Source organism: Pongo pygmaeus, chromosome 6 (genome assembly GCF_028885625.2).
Source record: "Pongo pygmaeus isolate AG05252 chromosome 6, NHGRI_mPonPyg2-v2.0_pri, whole genome shotgun sequence".
In the NCBI taxonomy this organism is placed as follows: Eukaryota; Metazoa; Chordata; class Mammalia; order Primates; family Hominidae; genus Pongo; species Pongo pygmaeus.
Window position 1 is genome coordinate 107,191,779 of NC_072379.2, and position 25,687 is coordinate 107,217,465.

Below are 25,687 nucleotides of genomic sequence, written 5' to 3' on the forward strand. Positions count from 1 at the left end.
GTTCATAAACTTCTACAACCACGGACTACCCTTAAGCAATTAAACATGTAAAAAATGAACATTTTTCTGGCCTATAATGACTGAATAAAGTAGCTCAGGGCCTAAGGGGAAAGGCAGGCTCCCCTATCCAGCACTAACTAGCAATATTAATTGATAATCCTTAGCAGTTACCTTAATTAAACCTCATAACACTCTTGTGGGGAAGATGTCTTTTTTGTTGTTGTTGTTCAGATGAGGAAACTATCCAAAAGAAGCAAAATGGTAAAGTACCTGCTTAAGCCTTTGGCTTTTTGGTCATGTCGCGGGAAGTATGGGGACAAATATACATGGTCTCTCCCTTTTACCCCTCCTTCTCCCAACTAAAAGGCTGCTTGGAATTTCAAAGACATTTTTTGATACAACTTTACTTTTTATTTTCCTTTTTGCCTAGGTCTTTGAAGAATTTAGAAATCAAGAAAAATCTAGCCCTGTAATTAAAATGTGAAAACAAAAGCTATTTGTAGCAGAAAAACATCCCATTAATGTGATTTCCCAGTGACAGATTGACAAGTTCAAAGCAGTAATGCATGTTGCCATGGGCACCAGATTCTATTTGCTCGGCTGGCTCATTTTACTTAGCTGCTGAAGGAGGAGAGTCACATTCAGCCAGGGATCACTAAGCATTGTAAGAATAGATTTGTAATTTTTATGTAATATCGTCTCTTTATAAATCTATACAGATAACAACTGTGAACAGCTTATAGTCACTTTAGGGGCAGAGTTTTCAGAATCTCTTAGGAATATAGATTGCAAAAGTGGGGGTGGTGTCAGGGAGTGCTTTTTCTCCCTTCTCAAGCATCTCATCCATAAGAGGCTGTAAATAAATATTTGTAAAAAAGATGGGGGATGGATGAATGGTGAGTCATTGTCATGTGCTCGCTACCTGAATTAAACTTTGGATTTGTGGCAGCAGGGGGTGGGGGGTGTTGGGACAGAAATTGTGATGAAGCAAAGAAAAGGCAGGGGAAAGAAAGGAATATCAGAGAAGCAAGCAAACATTCTGGAGTGGCTTATAATCATTCAGACACAGGGACACAGAATTAAATCTGCCTTTGTGCAGAGGAAGAGGGAGAGAGGGCGAGTGAGTGAAACAGATGGAAACCCTAAGACCACTGGAGTCAAATACACAAAAGCAGTTATGCTGTTGATGTTCTGATGTCAACTCTCATCTCTCTTCCTTCATTAGGTGCTTAGAGCACCTAACAGGGAATAAGAAATGGGGGAAAAACTTGCCCTATCTGGAGGTACAGGATTGGTTCCTTGGCATTGAACCAAAGAATGAAGTTTTGCTTCATTTGTTTCAGGTTATCAGGGCCAGGTGACTTTCGCTTTGAATTATGCATTTTTCCTTCCCTGACAAATGAAGCCTCCTGCCAATGCCTTCAAATCAGGAAAGGCTCCTGCTTCTCGCATGCAGCAGCAGGCATTTCACAATTTAAAATAATGGGTCCAGAACTGCAGTGAAAGTGGCAATATTTCATAGTGATTTTCTCCCTTCCTTCTCGCTCCTACCCCCATGTTCAGTGTTGTCTAAGCAAATTCTGGCAGTGGCTTTTGTATCTGCATGATGCTTAAGTAAGCAAAAGACAGGGGAAAGCAAATGTCTTCCAAATCTTCATTTATCATGAACACAAATTGTAGCTTCAGCTCTTTTGCTTGATGCAAATAAGCTGACAGATGTGTATCACTGGCAGCAAATCTTATAACTGATGTGGCCCCAACTGCCGCTAAACATATGTCTATATTTTTCCTGGGAAAGGATAAGATTGGGAAGGAAAATTAATTGGTGTTAATGCTCCCTGACCTCTTGGCTCCACTTCCTCCTTCTCTGCTTCATTCCTTCCACGCACCTTTTCAGAGCTCCAGTCCCCAGAGGGCTAATGGCTTGGCTGTCCCCAGGGTTCAGGGTACCCCTTCTCAGTTTACCTGAATTTCAGGCTATTCATTCTTCCTCTCCTTCATGCATTTCCTTCTCAACTCCCCCAGCCACCAACTGCCACCAGTTACTCATCTTTTTCAGTTATTCTCGGGCCCTGGTAGGTAAATGATTGATAATGATTTCTGAGAGTCTGCTAATTCACAAGTATTAATAGAAAATAATAAAATCGAGCATTGTTCTTCAAACATTCCCACTAAAATCCTCTAATGATAGAAAAAAGTGAATGAGTATCTCTAAAGGGGCTCAGGGAGGTAGGATGGAAAGTGTATTAGTCAGTTCTCATGCTGCTATAAAGAAATGCCCAAGACTGGGTGATTTATAAAGAAAAGAGATTTAATTGACTCACAGTTCTGCATGGCTTGGGAAGTCTTAGGAAACTTACAATAATGGCGGAAGGCACCTCTTCACAGGGTGGCAGGAGAGAGAATGGGTGCAAGCAGGGGAAATGCCAGAAGCTTATAAGACCATCAGATCTCGTGAGACTCACTCAATATCACAAGAACAGCAAGGGGGAAACTGCCGCCACGATCCAATTACCTCCACCTGGTCCCGTCCTTGACATGTGAAGATTATGGGTATTATAATTCAAGATGAGATTTTGGGTGGGGACACAGCCAAAATCTGACACAGCCATATCAGGAGGTAAGGGAGTAAGTCTGGGGGAAAGAAGACTTGGGGTAAAGAAGTCTTGAGGGAAAGTTCTTAAAATCTGTTTTAAATTGCCTACCCTTTAAATTACTTGGCCTCACCCTTCTAAAATTTCTAGCAAAACTCACTTTGTAGAAAGACATGCCTTATTCATCCTGTGCTTTTGCAACACACCTGGCACACTGCTGTGTACTTCTGAAGGTGGGCAGAAGTTAACCTTTAATTCAAACAAATAAATCTCCATTTATTATTGATCCTAGCCTTTAACAACTTTTATTAGTATGTTTATATCACAAAGGTAATATTTGCTTTTTTTCTTCAAATAACACAAAAGAGTGCCAAGAAAAATGTTCTGTCTTCTTAATTCCATTCTTTTAGAGAAAACCACTAATAATAATTAGCTAGTTATTCTTTCAGACTTTGAAAAATGCCATATCATTATATGGTCTATAATTTATTCTAAAATACTTAAGTATCTGTATTTTAGCTTTAATCAATACCTTAGGGCTGATTAGTTAACCTTTGACATGCCCTAGTCAAGGCGAATACTCCAGAGATGATTAGTTACTAATAAAAAACTAATTAGAAGGCCACACCCTAGAAGAACCTAGAACACACTGCAAGCTTTCCAGTTATTTTTTAAATTTATTTAGTATAATGGATATTAGAGATTTTTTTCCTTGGTAAAATTACTAGAGATTAAGATGTGTGAATTGGCTAGAAATATTATATAGGCACTCCTGTCCTTGGTGAATAGGGAACAAGAGTCTAGTTAAGTCCAGTTCTATGCACTTTGCATGGCATGTTAAGTCTAAGAGTCCACTCTGTCCTCTGTGCATTTAAAAGGGAGAATTTTCTCATTTACTTCCAACTAGGTTTACTGAGTACTGTAGGTAGACTATTGTCACATCTGCCTCTGATGAACCTTTAATACAAGGTCAGTTGGAGTGTCTAAAGGAACAGAGAACTGGCACTTGGTCTTACAAAGGAAGATGGTGACTATGTTTGTGCCTGCCTGCTAATAAAATTTTTGTTCCCTCAGCAAAAGTCCATCTGAGACCTGCTTTCATTGCACTGCCTTGTGAGGAGTTGTAGGAGAAGACATCATAACTATTCCCTACTTCTAATTGTTAGAGGCAACAGCTGTCTATCAAGAACAATCTGAGGATTTTGCACAAATTGATTTGGGTCAGTTTCAAACATATGTATAGTAAGATGAATAAATAATAAACAGACTGAAAATATATGCTCCTTTAAAAAAACAACAAAAAATGGGATTATACAACATATACGGTCTGCTCAAAATCTGTTGTGGGTTAAATCTCTAATTGTGGGAATTTTGGGTACCTGCAGGATACTGGTGGAAGTGATTTTTGGGTAAGATGGACTTTTATAAAATCTCAAATTCCTATCATCCAAGTGAATGTTTGTTCTGCCGATGGGTTGAATCATCTCTTCACAGTAGGCCAGGCATTTAATTTTTTTTTTTTTTGAGATGGAGTCTCACTCGGTTGCCCAGGCTGGAGTGCAGTGGCACAAACTTGGCTCACTGCAACCTCCACCTCCTGGGTTCAGGTGATTCCCCTGCTTCAGCCTCCCGAGTAGCTGGGATTACAGGCACAATAACCACACCAAGCTAATTTTTGTATTTTTAGTAGAGACAGGGTTTCACCATGTTGGCCAGGCTGATCTCAAACTCCTGACCTCCAGTGATCCGCCTGACTTGGCCTCCCAAAGTGTTGGGATTACAGGCGTGAGCCACAGTGCCTGGCCCAGAATTTAAAATTTTTTTGTATTTTCTGATTTTCATAGTACAATGCATTCATCATGGAAAGATTAGAAAAATAATCTTTCTTTAAGAAGAAAATTAAAATCATCCATAACTTCCCCATTGGGAGATATGTTATTGAAAATCTGATGTGTTTCCTTCCAGTATGAGTGTATGTGCATAGATATCTTATAAATAAAATCAAACTGCAGGTACAGTTTTCTATCATGATTCTTTTACTTAACATTATATAGTAAGCATTTCCCTAGTTCATTAAAATGACTTGAAAGCATAATTCTATGGTTGTCTAATAATTCCATCATATAGATATCACTAAACATTTCCCTGTCATTGGACATGTAGATATCTAGATGTTTATTTATTTATTTATTTAGACAGGGTTTCACTCTGTCACACAGCTGGAGTGCACTGGTGGGATCTTGGCTCACTGCAGCCTTGACCTCTAGGGCACAAGTGATTTTCCCACTTCAGCCTCCTGAGTAGCTGAGACTATAGGTACACCCCACTATGCCCAGGTTAATTTTGTTTACTTTTTGTAGAGACGAGGTCTTACTATGTCGCCCAGGCCGGTCTCCAACCTGTGGACTCAGTAATCCTTCCACCACAGCCTCCCACGGTGCTGGGGTGTGAACCACCATGGCTGGCCTAGATTTTTCGTTTTAACATGATCATGTTGTGATGTATCTTAGAATGGAAGGCTTTACTCTTATCTCTAATGCTAGAATCCTGGGTATTGTTTGGAAAGAGTAGTTTTTTATAACCCGTTTCAACCTGCTCATTCATCTATTATCTTCCAAAAAATCAACAGAAAACTCTGTGACCTCATGTTCTGCCATTTAGAAATATTTGAAAGGTTTTTAGAAAAAAAAATTAGGATGTTCTAAATACATATTAGAAGCTATGCTTTTTTAAAATAACAAAACAAAACAAAGGAAAAACATCTTTTTGTTCTCTTCCTAGTTCTATCAAGTGCTGGCTTTCGATTCCAGTCTGACTTCACTACCACAGGAGCTTCTTGCTCAGGCTTCTGTTCCGGCTCCATTCTCTCCCTGCCATTATAATGCCATCCACTGCAGCACCATCTCTTCAATCAGTGAGTTCACCCTTTCCTCCCTCACTTCTATTTTCTTGAGAGGAAATGAGCATTTTTTTTTCTTTTTTTAGACAGAGTCTCGCTCTGTTTCTCAGGCTGGAGTGCAGTGGTGTGATCTCGGCTCACAGCAACCTCTACCTCCCAGATTCAAGTGATTTTCCTGCCTTAGCCTCCCAAGTAGCTGGGACTGCAGGCATGCACCACCATGACTGGCTAATTTTTGTATTTTCAGTAGAGATGGGGTTTCACCTTGTTGGCCAGGCTGGCCTCGAACTCCTGAGCTCAGATGATTCACCCGCCTCGGCATCCCAAAGTGCTGGGATTACAGGTGTGAGCCACTGTACCTGGCTGGAAATAAGCATTTAATACTTATCTGTGATGCCCAGCAGATGCCAATAGTATTCATGGAGAGTCCCAGTCCCAAGCTCTACAAAGTAGGGGTGAGGTAGAGCTAAGCATCCTGTTTCACAGAGAAGCAGAGGGATTCACAGCTGTTCTCCGCCAGCCCTCATGTCTCATGACTCTGTGAAGTGACAGTTTCCATGGGCTCAGAGTAGATGCTGCGAAGCTTTCTAGAGTCCTCTGACCCTGGAAGCTGCTAATTAAAGTGCCACCAAGATGCTTCCAGAGACTCTGAGCTAGTTACACGTACATATTAAAGAGCTGACCTTCCCCCTTCTTGTCTGTCGTACCCCACTGTGAGTGCTGTGGGTGGTCAGCAAATAATAACAGTTAATAACTCTCTCCTATTCTTTCAAAGCTCTACAGAAATGCAAATTGCTGCCTTCAGAAGGAAGCACACGGGCCTATGAATTTTATATCAGCAGGGATTACCAATGAGTCATGCTTGATGTTGTAAAAACTATTCAGGTAGGCAGGCAGGTGCTGCAATAAGAATAGCATCCCTTTCCTGAATGTTCAGTTATTGAAGTGCACGCTCGTGTGGGTATACACACAACCACACATGCCCAACTCACAAAAATAGGCAATTATATAAAATATATGCCAGAATCTCCACAGGAAGGAAAGCTAAACTCTTTAAAACCAAATGCTTATCACGCTGCCGAAGAGAAGTAAATCTCTAAGGTGGTAAGCAGTGTTAATATGTGGGCGAGCGCCAGAACACATGCAGATGTGTGTTATTTATGCCTTTAATTGTTATTTCCAGTAGATGTCTGGCTGTCAATGCACATGAGTTAAGTACCGTAAAATAACAGATGTCACACATCTCACAAGAACAACAGGGAGTCAATATACATGGCAGTGTAAATCTGATTACCTTAGATAGTAAGGAAAAGAGAAAGAACGCAAAACCAGATGAGCCTATGGCTGTAATTTAAAAAACAAATTATCCCATTTGAATATGTTCTATAGTAATTATGCATTTACACTGAGTACACTAAGAGAAAAGCCATCTTGGAAGAACAGAGCCGATTTGGGTAATTGCAGTGAATTCTTATAATTTTATGTTGTCTTGGCATCCATTTTGAATACAAATTTAAGTTTGTTATACCGGAAGCAGAGCTCGATCACCCTTGACACAGTTTCTGGTTCTACACCACACCCAAATGGCTCTAGACATGGCCAGAGATAACCTAGAGGCATCTGTTCTGCATACCAAGGCTCCCTGCTTTCTCATTGATTCCTTTAAATGAACCAGTCAGGCATTTGCCTGTGAACTGAAAGTGTCCCACACCCTATTCCTTTATATATACTGCTGGCTGCCCTCTCTGTCTCTCTCTGCCTGACTCTTCGTTCTTGCCTGATGTGACCCAGGGATGAAGACTGTTCTTGACTCATTGTGCCCTCCCTACTCAGTCTCTGTAAATAAAAATCTTAGAACTTGTTTCCTATGGTGGTGGTATATTGGATTTGCACCTTCCATCTGAAGAACCAGGGGCTGCCCCAGGCTGGGTTTCTCCCAGGAAGCCAGGGAGAGCTCAAGGTTGGGCTCCCAGTGCCAGGGCAATGGTTGGGCAGGTATAACCTGGATGCAGGTCAGACAAAAGCCATAGGGCATCTGCTGGCTTAAACAAGTTTCCCATGTGAGGGACCATCTCTCTACCCACTTTTGGTCACTGATCAGACTACTAGGCACTAGGCCATCAGCCAAGTAAAAGAAGCATCCCCTGAAAGGCCCACTGCAAACACCCACATAGAGCTTCCCTACATTTCCCATTAGGGCAGGATTGCTAGCTGCTCTCATGCTGGAACCCCAGTTTAGCTGGGGACTCTCAGTAACAAAGTTTCTCTTAATTCTTAAAGGAACAAAGAAAAGGGGGAGAATAAGTGAGAGAATGAAAAAAAGAATAGAACCAGTCGGCCAGTGACATTTTCTAGTGAAACACATATGGGATGCAAGAAAAAGACTCAGAAAAGCCTTGGGAGTAAATATTGAAATGATCTTGAATGATTTGGCAGGAGAAGATGTGCCAGCAGGGCTTACCGTATAGCTCCGAAGGATGCTGATGACGGCACCACAGACAGAGATAGTTTACAAAGGCTCAATGGAGCGCAGATATTTGAGGAAAAAAAAAAAAAAAAAAAAAAAAAAAAAGATTAACAATATTCAGCTGAGAAAAGTGAACACAAACACATCTGGGGAAAGTAATCTTAAATAAAGATACTCAGATGGAGAAAAAAATGTGTCAAGCCTGGACCTGGAGTAAAAGCAGATAGAAAAATTTTGAGTTGCAAGGGATTACAACGGCTCAGAAAGGTGAGAATTCCCTTCTGTGGTTTTAAACGCAGAGGTGTCTCATTATGCAGCCTTGATAAAGGATTTCATGTCTCTTTACAAACACAATGAGATCCTCATTACATATCTGAAGAATTGAACCATGCCCACAATATAGAATGCATTTTGAGGTTTGTGAATGTGCAAAATGTAGCTGAAACTGTTCTAACTCCAACTATCATTTCTAGTCAAATAATTTTATAGAAACTTGTTTATCCTAAACTGTAATTTTCAGATTGTAAAGAACTATTTAATAACAATCACATTTACTATGTGCTGGGTACTTTTATAAACACTTTACATATTTAAGTAAATAAATCCTCATAACAAGCCCCCTCAATAGGTGCAATTGTCTCCCTACTTTCAGCAGATGAAGAATCCAAGTTACAGAGAGCTTAACGACCTTCCCCAGGTCACACATTGAATAAATGGTGATTCAGGGATTCAAACCCAGGCAGAAGATCTCCAGAGTTCATACTCCTTTAGCACTACACTAGACTCCCTGTCTGTGGCAGAAAAGAAGCTAACTAGATAATTCCCTTTAGTTTGGAGGATTGACTTGATCTGTGAATGAGACTAGAAGGGCCAATGAGATATCCCCAGCCTCTACCATACATCTGGGACTATATCTTCCTGTCTACTCATTTCCAAATATCCAGTTCCCCCTTAAAGGTAATCTGTGTGGCCTGCAGGACATGGGGACATGGGGTCTCATGTTATATTTTGTGCTCCAGCACCTGGACATGCATCATCTTTGGCCCATTGAGCTGGAGTGGTCGTGGAGAGACACAGACATGCTGAAGACTATGAGAAGCCTATATAGAGCTAAGAATTCCTTATGACTTTTGTGATTTGATTAAGAAATTAGAACTGCAGTTAATTTTAGGAGAGTATTTAAAGTGACCACAGTAGATAATTTTTGAAAATTCTCTGTGTAAACATATATAACTATACTACACGTTACTTAGAAAACATTCATTTCTTTGGGAACACTATTTGTCTTCCCAGAATCTTGAAGCATAGATGGTTGCCCCAATTACTGTGCTTTTAAGGAATACATAAGATTATGATTACATCAGAATACATTTCTCACTGGGCTGCCATTGTGCTCTTCTTTTTTTCTCTCTGGCCAAAGTCTCTTACAAGTAGAGTTACTACTTTTTTTAGACAACAAAACCATACTCCCTCTGGAAGACCATTGTTTAAATCCAAACTCCATGTAGGGTGAGTCTTGTAACTGATCAAATTTCCCTCTGTGCTTTGGCAGCTATGAGCCTCTGAGCCAGAGTTGTGACCCAGTCCTAGTAAATATATCATCACCCTTTATTGTCTTAACATCTCTCCTATCCTTATCATTTGCCTAGTTTCTTTCTTTTCTTTTCTTTTTTTCTGAGATGGAGCCTTACTCTGTCACCCAGGTTAGAGTGCTTTGGCGTGATCTCGGCTCACTGCAGCCTCTGCCTCCCAGGTTCCAGTGATTCTCCTGCCTCAGCCTCCTGGGTAGCTGGGATTACAGGCACCTGCTACCACGCCCGGCTAATTTTTGTATTTTTAGCATAGACAGGGTTTCACCATGTTGGCCAGCTAGTCTTGAGCTCCTGTTCTCAGGTGATCTGCCTGCCTCGGCCTCCCAAAATGTTGGGGTTATAGGTGTGAGCCACCATGCCCGGCCCATTTGCCCAATTTCTTGACTTACTGTTTTACTGGTATATGCTGAATTGTATCCCTTTAAGATTCATGTGTCAAAGTCATAACCCCTGGTATTTCAGAATGTGACTGTATTTGGAAATAGGATCTTTAAAGAGGTAATGAAGTTAAAGTGAGGTCATTAGGGCAGGCTCTAATCCAATATGACTGATGGTGTCTTATAAGGAGAGATTAGGAAACAGATACACAGAAGAAAGACCATGTGAGGACACAGGGAGAAGGCAGCCATCTATAAAGCAGAAAGAGAGGCCTCACTGGAAATCAACCCCAAAGGCACCTTGGTCTTGGACATATAGCCTCTGAAATTGTGAGAAAATAAATTTCTCTTGTTTGAGCCTCTCAGTCTATGGTATGTTATTATGGCAGCCTATTATGGACTAAATTATGTTCCCCCAAAATTCATATATTGAAACCCTAACCTCCAGTGTAGACTGTATTTGGGGATAGGGACTTTAGGGAGGTAATTAAGACAGGTGGGTCCCTAATCTGATAGGACTGGTGACACAATAAGAAGAGGAAGAAACACCAAGAGAGCTCCCTCTTTCCATGTAGAGAAGAAGCCAAGTGAGGACACAGTAGGAAGGCGCTGTCTGCAAGCTAGGAAGAGAGTCCTCACTAGAAACCAGTCCCAATGGCACTTTGACCTTGGACTTTCAGCCTCCAGAACTGTGTGAAGATAAATTTCTGTTATTTAATCCACCTAGACTGTGGTAGTTTGTGTTGGCCCTAGTGGACTAACATATAGCCCTAGAAAACAAATACATTTACCTTGTTCTATTGTTTGGATGTTTTTAGAGGTGCCTTAAATCTTCGTTGGAGCAAACCATGTTTGTGTTGATCTCATTTGTAGATATGAAGAAAACGGAGTAAGTGTTAGCCTGTTTTAAATTGCAAATGCAGTGATTAAAAAAAAGGTATCAAAGTGTGCAAGCCAGCAAAGTGTGGCTAAAAAAAGTTTTTATTAATTAATAAACTTCAGTCTCTTAAGCAAAATGAAGTATTAACCTCATAATTATTAAACTCCAATTTTTCTGAGTGAAGCTTATGGTTAAACAAGCCAATAAAAATGAACCTTGCTTTTTTGGGGGCAAAAGGTAATTTGAAAAAGATGGACCAGAAAACTGAGCTTGAATCTTAACCTGGCACTGCTGTGTTTCTGCCATTCGGAGAAGCTGACTGGCCTCTTCAACTCTTGCATGGGAGCCTTAGGGACAGTCCAAAAAAAAAATCCCTTTAATGTGAACCTGCTGCCAGCCACGTGTACCTTGAGGGTGGAACATCTCAACCACAAGAATTGCCTTCTTTGGGAGTGGGAGAGTTGGAGATGAGATGGACTAAAGGTTTGGTGTCTATTGATTCCTTTCCTTGATCTAAAGTTTAACCTCTTTCTCCCTTTCAAGAGATTGGAATAGAATTCTCAGTTCAATAGGCCCATGTGATGAGGTCAAGAGAGTTGTGTTCAACAATTTATCTTTGCTTTACTTCTCCTGGTTCACTAAGAGATCATTCGCAACGAGAGGCCGGAAGTAAGTTGATAAAATTAAAATGTAGCACATGGCATATCCAGACAGAAATAACTTGTGCTAAGAATTGTGTCTGGCTTACCTGGTTTTGCCTACCATGGGCATCTTCAATTAACCAGCTAAGATAGCTGGTATAGGTACTCAAATATAGTAATGTCTAGACTTATTATTTAATCATATATATGTATGTGTATGCATGTGTTTGTATGTGTGTCTATCTAACTATATATCATCTGTTGATTCGCCATAATCTCTAAAAGCTATAAAGTATATTAACCAGGATTCTTTAGTTATAAGTAACCTAAGCTAATTCTTGTTAATGCTAGCAAAAAGAAAATTTATTGGAGGTATTCACCATAGAACGTATTAGCTTAGAAATATGTTGGCTTCCATGCTATCACAGAACAATAACAGAAACCAGAATAGTTTGGCAGATCTCTAGGCAGTGGAAATTATCTGACCATCTTTTATAGGCTCTGCTCCTGCAATGAATGTGCCCTAAACTTAATTTTTAAAAAACTATCCTTGTATCACTTCTCTCTATGTTCAAAGTCCAGGGAGAGAGAATCTCATTCCATGACTTGGTGCCAAATCTCTGGTTAGGGTAAGGTACAGTTTGACTAAGGCTGCATGGAGAGGTGGAGAAGTAATTCTCCCAAAAAGGACTTGATATAATAATAGGAAGAAGGAAGCAATCTTGGTTGGCCAAACAGTAACGATAACAATGACAATAATAACAGCAAGAAATGTCCACTGAATTTTAACTCCTTGTTTCTGATTTGGTGATCTGATGAGGGTGGCTCCTCTCCAGTGTGTCTTAGGACGTTTTAAATTCAATTAAATTTGTTTCCTTTTAGAGAAAGCGTCTCACTCTGTCACCCAGGCAGGAGTACAGTGGCACAGCACACTCACTGCAGCCTCAAATTCCTAGGCTCAAGCAATCCCACCACCTCAGCCCCTGAGTAGCTGGGATTACAGGCAAGTCGCCCTGCCTGGCTACTTTTTTATTTTTTGTAGAGATGGGGGCCTTGCTATTTTGCCCAGGCTGGTCTCAAACTCTTGGCCTCAAGCAATCCTCCCTATTCAGCCTTTCAAAGTGCTGGGATTACAGGCATGAGCCACTGTGCCCGGCCCTCGTAGGCTGTTTTTGGCACCCCCTATCTGAAAGAGAATGTCTACCTGTTGCTTTAGGATTCATGCCATTTATCACAGAGAGTGGTTAGCCTTTATTTATGCTCTGCTCAGAGCGAGTTTAAAGTACAGAATTACCATCAGCTGATTTGCAAGGTATAGTGTCCTTCCAGGATCCTTTGGAAGCTGCTGGATACCAGCTGCACGAGTTTTGGAGGAAGCATGACTGTGGGAGTCCCTCCCACTTCATCCTGCCCTGGGTCTGTGTGCTCTCGGCTGGCTGTCTCTCGTGGGAAAATGAGGCTACTCTTCTTCAAGGCTAGATGATGAGGGTTTCTAGTCCTTCTTGGTGGAAATGGCCACTTTTGCATGGAGGCTAAGCTCAGGTCATTTTGGTTTAACCAGAACATTCCCACACCATGCAGGCTATCACACGCTACGTGAGAGGGAAAGAAGATTCTGAGGGTTTATATAGTATGAAGAATGTCTTTTCTCAAATTAACTCTGAATCTGCTCTGAAGGGGGGCAGGCATAGCAGGGAGAAACTGTGGGTGCAAGGAGAAAGTGCAGAATGTACAGGAAGGCCACCTGGATGGGTCCCTGAGCAGCCCCAGGAGTGCAGGGCTTTAGGATGGCAGGGCTTCCTTGCCTCACTGTCAGAGCATTTCTGTTCATTCTCATCCCACATCGCATAGCTTCCCTTATTAAGTGCCCAGAATCCTTGCGCTTTCTCTCTCAGTTCTTGTTAGAGCTGATGGGAGGTAGTCTCATAAACATATATCAAGGTGTTAGGAACTGCATGGGCTGCCCCTTCAAAGACAAATTTCCTTTGAGAAGGGTTAGGATGATCTATAAAACAACGAAATTAATCTTTCTGGTGGGATTTTTAGTTACCATAATTGTGGGGAAAAATATTATTGGATAACAGGGGACTTCATATCCTTACAAAACACAGGATCTTGACCACTTCCTAATTCCGCCCATGTACCTAATTACCTTACCGTGGGGCATTTCCAAGCTACTGTGGAGAGAGGAAAATAATGTGAAGCACGAAAAGTGGCCAAGCTGCATAACAAGTTCTGTGCCTTCAGGGAGGAGTTTGTGGAAGGAGCCACAGAAAAGTTGATTCAAAGGGCATTTAGCTAACAGAGCATTTAAACCCTCTCTTAGATCCATTTAAACCCAGAGGATGTCTTCCATGTTCTTGAGCTTTTTACAATTCTTCAAAAAGCTAAACCAATATACACTAGGGTAAAAGAAGAAGCGACAGAAATTGACTCAGGAGCGTTTACAGATAAACCGTAAAGTAACTGAAGGCAATGATTATGCTTTCAATGCCTTTGTATCACACCATTCAGCCTAATTCATTCAATGCATTTAGCAAACATTCTCTGAGCATCTTCTGTGTGCCAGATGCCGTGCTGGATGTTGGAGATTCTAAATCATTAAGATGTGGTTCCTGTCTTGAAAGAACACAGAACCTAGTGGAGAAGATGGAAATTATGGGCACACAATAGTTACAAAATAATGTGAAGTCCATTCCTAGTTGTAGCAATAAAATGCCATTGTATCACTGAGAGCAGAAAAAATTAATTCTGTCTGGCTTTAGAGACACACTGGCATTTGAGCTCAGCCTTGGAGGACAGGACGGTTTCTCAGTATCTCATTAGCTTGGCATCCTAAATATAGCAAAGACTGAATAAATGTCATTGCCTAATAACCTCAGAGATAGAGGAAACAAGAATTCCTTGAAATTTAAGTCCATTACTGTTTTTCCATTTTCTGCCTGGATTGAGGTAGACCCATTTCTCATTCAGACCCCTACCTGGTGTGGCATCATTGGACTCCTATAAATCGTCCATGTTCCTGAGATTATCACATGGACCCTACATAGGACATGGGAGTGGAAGCTTGGCGTATGATGAATACCAAATTAGCTGTTGAAATTGTCATCTCTCCTACTTTTTCCATTGGAAGGTTTTATATTTTTAAGTTTTTGACCTTGACACTTGTCTTAGTCTGTTTTGTGCTGCTATAGCAGAATACTTGAGAATAGAGATTTAATTTTTACAGTTCTAGAGGCTTGGAAGTCCAAGGGCAAGGGGCTCACATCTGGCAAGGGCCTTTGTTCTGCTTCATCCCACAGTGGAAGGCAGAAGGGCAAGAGAGCGTGAGAAAGAGCAAAAGTAGGGCAAACTTACTGTTTAACAAACCCACTCCTGCCATAATGAGATTAGTCCACTCATGAGGGCAGAGTCATCATGACCTAATCACCTCTTAAAGGCCTCACCCCTAAACATGGTTGCACTGGAGATTACGTTTCCAACACATGAACTTTGGGGATGCATTCAAATCATAGCAGCATTACATTCATAGCCCTAGTAATTCAACTCGAAGTACATTCTGATGACTGACTAAAATTTATTGCTGTGGTGACACTTAATATGGCACCAGTGATAAGTCACTTCTAGGGCTGTAAGTTTTAGATTTATAATGAAATTTTGATTAAACTGGGCTTTTTAAAAATAGTGGTATTTATTCTGTGAACTAGCACAGTATGTAGAAAATGAATGGTGAAAAACCCACTACAAATCCTTCTGTGTAGTGATTAGCGACTCTATATTTAACAGTAATAATTGCATTATCTTGATGTACTTAATTTCTGTTTTCAGGCGCCCTAAAAAAGAAAACAATTGAATGTTGTTGGAGAAAAATGTGCAGGCCACTTCCACAGGTTGTTTTTGTCTGCCTCTAGATAGTACTATACACCCGAATTAAAGAGAACAAACTCTACCAACCATGAGATATTTCAAAAATATCTGAATTTGGATGATATAGAAAAATCAATGAAAGGATCGGTGGAATTTGTCAATCTTTATTTAAACTTCACGCTGGATATTAAAGCCTTTGCTGTTCATTGTCAGCCTTTAGAGTTCAGAAAGAGTGAAATTCTAATTTTCTCCACAAGGTGGGAGTAGAACACTAAAAGTGTTTTAAAATGGTCCTCATGAAAAGGTGTCACATATCCGTGTTAAGAAAAACCATACTCTAGCAAGAAATAAGAAAAAAGAAATTTAAAAAGCCTACGAAAAATTAGTAATCTTTGTGTCCTTATGTTCACATTAATTTCAGCCTCTTTATAGTTGGTAAATTTTCTACAAATTTCACCTTCAAACTAAATACAGGGTTTACAAAATGGACAAAGCAAAGAAATAACAATTGCCAGTGAAGGGAAATACTACACATTTCATCTTGAGCGGTAATATGTGAAGTCTCCAGTGTTTTGGGAGTGATTATGAATTTTCTCAAGATGGTTGGCTGTCTGGCTGTTTGGCTGGGGAACGTATATTTTTGAGGCTTGAAGATCAGTAGAAAATAGGTTGGGCAAAGTAGTTGCATGATATGGTTTACCATTTAGACAGAGTCTAAACTTACATGAAAAGGTAAATATTTAATCTGCCTTTCTGGTCTTGTTTATAGAGCCTTTTATCAAGAGAGAAAATCAGGCCAGTCTTCTATTTCAAGTCTGACTCAAGATTCTTTTCTTTCAGGAAAACATTCATGATCTCATTCCACCTGAAGCCGGTGCCTCTGTAATGTGTAGCAGAATCCTATGGAGAAGTTGTAAAAACACAAAATGTTGGGCCAACCCCAAGAGTTTCTGATTTTGCAGGTCTGGAGAGGGCCCGGGATACATACTTCTAACAAGCTCCCAGGCGATGCTAATGTTGCTGGTCTAGAAACACACTTTGAGAGCCACTGTTTTAGCATGTATTCACCCAGCTTATGCAATCAACTACTCTCACAGCAAAGTCCAAAGAATGCTCCTTATTTGTTTGTTATACTGGAGTTTGGCTTGGCTAGATATTATTTGAAACTGAATGGCTGTTGATTGTGGCTCAGAAACTGTTTTCTTCACAGCGCTGCAGTTGGATTTATTTACTAGAATTTGAGCTGAATATTGTCTCACATTTTGGTTACATTGGTTTCTCAGGGTATTTTATGGGTACATGTTGTCTCTTTCTAAGTGCACTGTCACTTGAGGTGGGCCTGGGCCTTTTGTTCCTGTTTGTCCTTACTCTTCCACGGAGCTAGCAGTCTCCAGCACAGGGGCGATCAGTCCTTAATCACTGAAGACTAATTAATCTTTCAGTGTACATGCTATTTTAGTGAGTAATTTTTGCCAGAAATACTAGTAATGATGTAAAATAAGGTTAGGATTAGGGAAGGATTTGGCCTGAATAATTCAATTCATATGTATAAGTCAGGGTTCTCTAGAGAAATAGAATCAATAGGGTGTGTGTGTGTGTGTGTGTGTGTGTGTGTGGTGATGATGGTGGCAGTGCAGGGACAGAGACAGAGAGACAGGGAGGGAGAGAGAGAGAGGGACAGAAAGAGAGAGAGAGAGAGAGGGAGAGAGATTTATGAGAAGGAATTGGCTCACACAATCACAGAGGCTGAGAAGTCCCTAGGATCTGCAGTCAGCTAGCTGGAGACCAAGGAGAGCTGATGGTATTGTTCCACTCCAAGTCCAAAGCCCTGAGAACCAGGAGAGATGATAGTGCAAGTTTCAGTCGAAAAGATGCCAAATTCAAGATCCAAGAAGAACTGATGTTTCAGTTTGCGTCTAAAGGCAGGAAAAGACCGATGTCTCAGCTCAAGTATCAGGCAGGAGGAGTGCCCTCTTACAAAGAATCAGCCTTTTTGTTCTTTTCAGGCCTTCAACTCATTGGATGAGGGCCACATGCATTAGGGAAGGCAATCTGCTTTCCGCAGTCTGTGCATTCGTATGTTAATCTCATCCAAAAACACCCTTACAGACACACCCAGAATTATGCTTGACCTAATGCCTGGGTACTCCACATCCCAGTCAAGTTGACACAAAATTAACCATCACACTATATAAGTATAATCATTAGTTAAATGGAAGTTGGTTCATTGTCCAAATTCCTCTACCTTTCGCCTCAATAAAAGAAAAAATGGGCCAACACTGTTCCGGGTGGCCCCATATGACTTCTAACTGTTTTGGTCATCAGTTTAGTGGGTGAATTGTAGCAATGTGATCTCCTTTAATCTTCAGGGGTAAGATGAAAATAGCCAGGCTCACCTAAACAGATCCATTGACAAATTCAACTAGCATCCACAACAACAAAAACTGTTGTAAACATGAAGTGCTATAGATATATTTAATAAAGACAATCATTTCCATATCATGGGTTTTACTGTTCAGATGTATTTCTTTATAAGCCAAACTTCTAGAAATAAAAGAAGTGTAAGCAGAAATGCATGGATCCACTGAGGACATTATAATATAATGGCAACCATTTAAAGATACTGAAGATTAAAGCTGGTTGTTTACCAGCATGGCATAGTGAGTGAAAGACTTTATATGATGCATGTTCTAATTATTTAACAAATCAACTCAGGCATAACAATCTGGTATGCCCAATAGGCTCTGCCACCTATTCCCTCATTCCTAAGTATGTGTAATTTCTATAAAACAATCAGAGAAATTCCAATTTCTAAATCATCATAGTCTTCTCTCTACCTTAGGTGAAAGTGCGGAATACCCACAGGGCCATGGAAAGACACTGCATTCTTTTCTGGTACTTTAACCATAGCTTCGAGGCACTGAGTAATATTTATTTAATTTTATAATGGCTGTGGGGAGAGTGTTCATGAAATGTTTTGAGCTCCTCAAATAAAATACATGATACACTCTTTTCAGGTGAGATTTTCAAATAGATTACAAAATAATAATTTTTTTTTTCTGAAAGTGTGGAGAGAAAAAGATTAAAAAAAAACAAAGTAAGGAGAAATGAAAGAATTTTATTTGACTTGCAGAATTTGCATTTGAGTTATCTATACTTACTAAGATGGCTATGTCCAGTTGTACCTGTCTGATGGTAGCTTATAATTATAAATGCTTAAAGATAAACAGATCATAGGTTCTGGATGAGGCTGAGCACAGGCTCTAAAAGTCGCATCACACAGCCACCTGCTCATCCTGGCTTTGGGCTCTGCCCCTTGAATGTTTGCCCATCTGACTCCATTTGTATCTCCCTCACTGCTTCCCTGATTCATTTCAGTTTCATTCTCATTTTGGGTATTTCCTAACTTCTAGTTGGTGCTTTCTAGAGTTTCTGGCAAAAGCATGGACTCTGAAGTCAGGTTGCCTGGGTTTAATTCCTGTTCTATTGCTTGCTCTCTGAGTCTCAGTTTCCTCCTCCCTAAAACAGGGATAGAACCCATCTCAGAAGGTTGTTGTCAATATTCACTGAGATAAGCACAATTTCTGATAAATATTCATGCTTATTACATGCCAGTTGTTATTATTATTATTATTATTTTCTTTTAGGGTGTTTTTGCTTTTAGCTCAACCTTACGTTACTGTGGCTCTGTGACCTGGTGTTGCTGTCTTCTGCTTAATTCTGTGGCACAATGTCCTGTCCTAGCTTTCTTCAATCTGAGTGTACCCTCTGCTTCTCTCCCTCAGTTCCACCCCTGGAAGCAGAGGGTTCCTGGGGGTTAGGAGAGCTGCTTCAGTATCATTGCTCTTCAATCTCAGACAATAGCAAACACTCTTCAGATCTTACCAGGTAAGAGATCAGGTTACCAGTGGAACTGACCTGTTGGTTTTGTCATCTGAATAAACACTATAGATCACCTCCTGAATGATTTGGCTTTAGAAATCCATATTCATCATTGGTGGGACTCGCTTGGCTACTACTGCTCTATTCATCACTCATTGATTAATTGAAGGTATGCCTGCAGAATTCATGCCATGGACAATGATTCTAATGTCAGCAATGTGGATATTCAAGTTCTTTTGTTTCCAGCCATGTTTTAGGTCGACCATGACTTGTTTTAATTGTGTATGCCATCTTTTAGGGAACTCTCATTCAGTCATTAGCTTGAAATATTTACTGTCACCCAAAAGCAAGTATTTTTGCTGTCCTGTAGGTTAGAGGTTAGCTTTCTGGGGCCTGAAAGAGGAAAGCAACAAAAACTCAGAGAATTTATTTCCCGCTCATACACAGGAGCTGGGTGGAGAATTTCCTCCCTTGTAAGACCTTGTAGAACACATTTTGGTTCTCTGAAGAATCGGCAAAGAAAAAAGTAGACTTAAATAATCAAGAAAATAGCACACTATGAACAAAAAAGCTTTAAAGGGGTTTTTACCTATGGAATTAGCCATAGAAAAGCAGCTCTGTTTTTAGATGAATCGGTCTTAGCCTATCCTTTAATAACAAATCAATGAAGCATCTAAACCTCCATTTATTTTGAATACCTGTGCTACATCACTGTAACCAATGGTATGTTCTTTTGTCCCACAAATGAGCTGAAGACAGGGCTTTACTTTAATATGAAATATACTGATTTTGTTGGGTTCTATTACCTTCTCATGTTGCTAAAAAGTGTTTTCGTGTTCAAATTCCACAGTGTTTTCAATGTCAGTTTTTTTTCTTTCAAAAGGAAAAGGGTCCCCTGTGGAAGTTTATGAAAGCTGACACATTTTCTTGTAAAATATCCTTCTGAGACCATATGGCTTATCAGTAAGCACATATTTTTAGACCTTTTAAAATGAGTATTATGAAATTAACGTGAGATGTTTTTAGAAAAGTGAATGTTATTGACTCAGTAGGGCAGGATGCCTGTCTGCTTTGTTGTTGTTACTCTTTATAATTCCCTGTGAAAGACGTTTGCAGATAATTAAAAAAGGTATTTGGTCTATGGAGCAAAGAAACTTATCAAAAGAGGTTATATAACACATGCATGGCAGCTACTTGTCAAAGTTAAATATACCCATTTCTTTCCCCCAAAGCCATTAGATCTATTACCACCTAATTGCTTGGAAAATTCATTTTCTTTTTCTCAAATCACAGCCTTAATTGAGGTCTGAAAGCTCACCAAGGGCCTTTTAAATCAGCAAACCTAACTTAAAAAAATTCTATAATTTAACTTTGTGGCCAGGGACATATTTTTTTTCTTTGAGACAGTTACAGCAATCAGTACTGTAGAAAAACCTCTTGCTTTGAGAAATCAGAGAACTGGGGAGCATGTCTTACTGTTTCTGATAATGCACACTGGGGCCAAGAGTTCACAGCAAAGTGAATAGATATTAATTGCAAACATATTATTTAATAGTGCTGAAACCAAAATATTTTTAACCAACTTATGTGGGTGTTTTATTGTAAATGTTAGGATGGGAAACACAATCTATTCTACATTCTGGCTATGGAAATCTGCCCTCCATGTGGCCATCTGCAGGAGTACCATATGTGTAACACACACAACTTTATTCCTTCTTACACCAACCCTAAAGTTTGCACAACAAGAAAAAATTTTCAACTTTGGTTTATGACATATCAGGGTGCTTTCAAGCATAAACAGTGATTAGAATATCTAAGTTGATGTTTGAAATCAGGATTAATTTTAATTATATAAGAGAAATGAAAATAAATGTGATTTAAAAAAATAAACATAGATGCAACCATTCAGGTCAGGGTTGCTATTTCAAGGAGTCACCTTGAGAAGCTATGAACTAATTTGAAATACTCTACCATTTCTCAAAATGTTTTTGAAACTCCTCTTTTAGAATTGCCTCAGAGTTAGTTTTTCCTCTGTGTCTCCTTATCACTTTAGAATTACATTTTTGTTACAGATGGTGTTGCCTTGCTGGGGCACTTTATTCACCAAGCTTCACTTGGAGTGAATTTTTGTGTTTAGAAACTTACAAGGATATGGTGCAAGCAAGTCCAAATATTTTGTGCAACATCACCCTCCCTGGATTGGCTATGTGCCTCTTCTCCTACCCCAGGATAACTTAGATTTAAAATTGGGAAGGAGTAAGCTGGGTGACTGATGTGCATTACTTTCATTTAATCGTCACAAAGTCCTATAAAGCAGGTATTATTCATGTTATTCAGATGAGGAAACAGACTTAAAATGTTTAAGTAATTTAAGATCTCTTTAAACTAGTATAGACTTGGGAATTATCTGGGACTAAATTTCAATTTTTTCTTCTACAGCTGTCGTTTCCATTCAAGGTGACAACATCATTTTGGAATTACAAGTCCTGTTGTGCTTGTGAAAATTTACATTAGTTTTTAATTATGTTGACCATGTACATACCTATGTAAGTTTGGGTCAGTGCATCAGAGATATATTTAACATTCTGTTAGTGATTATGTAGTTGTGAGAGCTGAGGATAGGTGAACAAATGTCATTTGTTTATGCACGGCAATCACTGTGATAGGAAAGCCAAATAATATTGGGCACTTTTGACAGTAATAATGTTTCACATCCTAGTGTTATAAAAATTTGCCTCATTAAACAAGATCAAACAAATGAGCCAATAAGAAGAAAGCCCCATTTCTGCTTCTCCTAAGCAGACCTTAGGAGTAAATAAATGAATGCGATGTGAGCCTGTGATTCTAATGTAAAAACCTTGGGAGAGATGGACCAGAGATAATTGAGCCTCTGCTTAGGATGATATGTTTGAAGACAAAAGAGCGCATGAGTTGGGTGCCTAGTTTAAGAGCCCATAAGCTGGGTGCTTAGTTTAGGAGATATGTATGCATGCTGCTTGCTCAGATGACATAATTCAGAAAAGAAACAGAAATTGGAGATATGTAATAATCTAGTTATGGTTCAAAAGAGGGTACCATCTTTCCATGTATCACCAACCATATCTTCAACAAAAGCTTACATAGAAACATTGCTTATTATGTGCCAGGTGGAGTTACCTGCTTTACGTGGGACTTTTCTAGTTTTAGCACTGAAAGTCCTGCATCCTTGAAGCCCCTAAGTCCCAGGCAAACCAGAATGTTGGTGTTCGATGCCAGGTTCAGTTTTAAAGCTTTATATTTGGTAACACATTTAATCTTCACAACAACCCTGTGAGGTAGGTACTATTATTACATCTATTTTGCAGATGAGGAAATGCTTACTTAAAGAGGTTAGGAAACTTGTCCAGTGTTCCATAGCTAGTAGGTAACAGAGTCGGGATTTGAAGTCAGGTAGTTTGGTTCAGTGTCAGGGTGCTTCTTAGAAGACTGCCTCTTGGAGAGCTGCCCCTAAGAGTATCCTGCTTTGTACTAAAGGGAGAAAGAGGGATTGTTGGGAGTAGAATGATGGCTTAAAACATAGTCTTACTCTCATGCTGCATACATGAGACATACAGGCAAGAAAACAGGCAATCACTAGATCTGGGAAGGAAGACAAGCTCTTGTCAGAAAGTAGAGTGAACTATTTGGGTATGTCAGAAGGTTAATAACCCAACCTCATTGGTCAGGGATGACATGAAACAATGTGTAACGGCAGCAGCCTGTGGCTTGTTACGTAGGAACCGGTCAATAAACAGAATTATGTCATTAGGCTTCAATTCTGGCAGCTGTAGGAGAATTGACAACTATGACAGTGGCTGCTTAAAAATGGAAGTGATTGTTAAGGAAGGATGTGAGCCACTTGGAACCTCCAAGGAAGCAGAGGACAGAATGGGGATATTTGGGATAGAATCAGTCACATTGTGATAATCCCCAAGGCCACGGTAATGTTGGTCTGAAAGTCTATGTAGTACATGGAAGCCTGGGTTAAATGAACACATAACACTGAGGATATCTTGGTGGGAGATTCTTAGGCATATTTATGATAGGATGCTGATATGTTAATACTATCATCACCACTACAACAACCCAACAACACACAAATCAAAATAAAAACATGAGACTTGGAACGATTTTTCTGGAGGGCATGAATTATGCTGTGTTGTTATCATGCATAGGGATTAGCAGATTTCAGAGCTCTTCCCCAATGTGGAAAACAGTAAGCACTGTCATTGACTATAAAACTGATCAATAAGACGGTAATGTGATTAATACCTGTAATGCTCAGGATGGTCTTGGATTTTGCATTGAAAATTCCTCAGGAAACCTCTTAGTCTTGAGCAAACTGGACTGCTCTACCAGTAGGCTAGCTCTGGAGCTACTCAACCCCGACTCAACAGCTTGCTCCGAGCTCTGTGAGCTTGGAAAAATTATTTCACTTTTTAGTCTTAGTTTACTAGTCTGTAAAGTGGTCATGTGAAGGGTATTTACTGTAGAGTTGTTATGAATCTTAAATAGTACTTGTCTGTCCTTATTGCAGTCCATATACATTTTAGCTATCATTAGGAAATACAAAAATTACACAATAGAGATGGGTTTGTCTATGTTGCTTTGCTTTGTCCATACCTATCTAGTGCATTAAGTAGTCAGTTTTTCTGTTCACCAAGCCTTTCTGGCTTTTTGTTTTGATACATAGTAGGATTCATGTTAGGTGTGACCACCTGACTTCCTTTGGTTAATGAAATAGGAGAAATGAGGTGTGGTACATCTCAGCAGAGGCTTTAAAAATGTTCACGTGGCACATCATGCTCTCTTTCCCAGGAATGTCCCGGATAATGGCTGCTCTGTTATCTGGGACATTCCTGGGAAATGGGTCCTGAACTAAGGATGAAGAAGCAAAGCCCTCAGTTGAACTGTAACAGATGTGAGGCATTAGTGAGAAGTAACTTGTTTCTTTAAGCCGCTGAGGAATTTTGGGTTTGTTTGTTACCACAGCATAAGCTAGCCTCTACACCAAGGAATTGACTGACGGTCCCTGAGCAATGCCGTTCATGGAGAACTGTAGTCAGGCCGAAGCCAACTGACTTAACCCAGTTACTTTCCAATTGACTGTATACTTAAGTTTATTTTTGGCTTTTCAGGTTTGCCATTTTATTAAACAAAGAACAAAATGACTGTGCATGCTTTATCATGGTTGACTTGCGACGGCAGTGACGTTGATCTCTGGTACACTGTGCTTGTGCTGTCTGTGGCCTTGCATTTGTTTGCTGCTTATGTGTAATGCCTTCAGATGGACAGTCATTTACAACCCTGGATGGATATTAGACTCTTCTGGGGAGTTTATAAAATTTACCCATATCCAGGCTATGTCCTACACGCTATTTTGCAGGAGGTCCCCAGGTGATTCCAATGTACAGTAGGGGTTTCAGCCTCAACCAGATCATTAACTCTTTGGTGAGGAACTATGACCTGAAATTGCTGGATATCTTCTTTATGTCTATTGTAAACAGGAGGTCAGGATGCAGCGGACCATGGGGCAACATGAAGAAGAAAGCATGACATGACTTAGTGGAGGGCAGCAGACCATTGTCCCACACTTCTAAGTGCTATTTGGCAATTCAGAACAAGCATTCAGTGGGGGCTGACATGATCTTTCCAGAAGGGTAATTCAGGGCTGCAGGTGCCAATTAAATCGTTGTGGAATTTAGTGTTTCAAATGTCCACATCATTAATAAGATGTGGTGGAAGGAATCATGTCCTTGCAGGCATACCAAGGGAAGTTCTTCACTTTGGTAAAAGGGTGCTGCTGATCTACAAGCACTGTGGACACAGCTCATTTTTGGAGGTGACATCTTATCTGCTACTGTTTCTTTGGCTTTGCTTGTTGCTGACCTTGACTCTCTTCCTATGGGATCAACTGTTTATGGGATCAACTGTTCATTGCCTTTTTGATACTGCCTTCCTCCAACTGATGTGCATACCCTTGTACTGACTCTAGGATTTTACTTCTGTCTCTGTCCTCATTTGTGCAAATGAATGCCCCTCTGTGGTTTGGATCTTCTGATTCTGAATCCCGGTGGCCACATGGAGCCAGTGTTTGTTGAGTCTGGGGAGCACTGTCCAGGCTCTTCTCTGTGTTGCTTTGCTAACCTGGCATGTTTCTATTATCAATTCAACCTGCCAGCTCATGCCCACCCAGGTGCAGTGGAGGCTGAATAAAGGCAAGATCCTCCTCCTTTTTGCAGCTTTTATTGGCCTCCTTGTCCTTTGATCCTGCTTAGTTTTGTAAGCCAATTAATCGGAGCTATTATATATAAACATACAATACATATAAATACACGGACAGAGAGAAGATTCAGCACTTGTAAAATTTTTCATTTGCCAGATTCTTAATTGGATTACTGGCTTCAGGGTGGAGTCCTTGGGGGAACGGGGCCAGGAAAGCATGCATTTCTAGGGTCAAATAAGCAGCA

General features: G+C 40.1%; 1 long non-coding RNA gene across 3 annotated transcripts in view; it reads left to right on the plus strand.

Moving 5' to 3' along the window:
- Window positions 1–612: 612 nt before the first annotated feature.
- Window positions 613–25,687, plus strand: part of LOC134739882 (uncharacterized) — a 39,695-nt gene continuing 14,620 nt past the window's right edge. The window contains exons 1-4 of one of the 3 annotated variants that reach the window (XR_010126968.1): window positions 613–664; window positions 3,669–3,814; window positions 5,376–5,508; window positions 16,158–16,485. This is a non-coding gene — a long non-coding RNA (uncharacterized LOC134739882). Of the gene's footprint in view, window positions 665–3,668; window positions 3,815–5,375; window positions 7,355–16,157; window positions 16,486–25,687 lie in introns of those variants that run through there. The other 2 variants (XR_010126969.1, XR_010126970.1) reach the window with 2 other exon arrangements.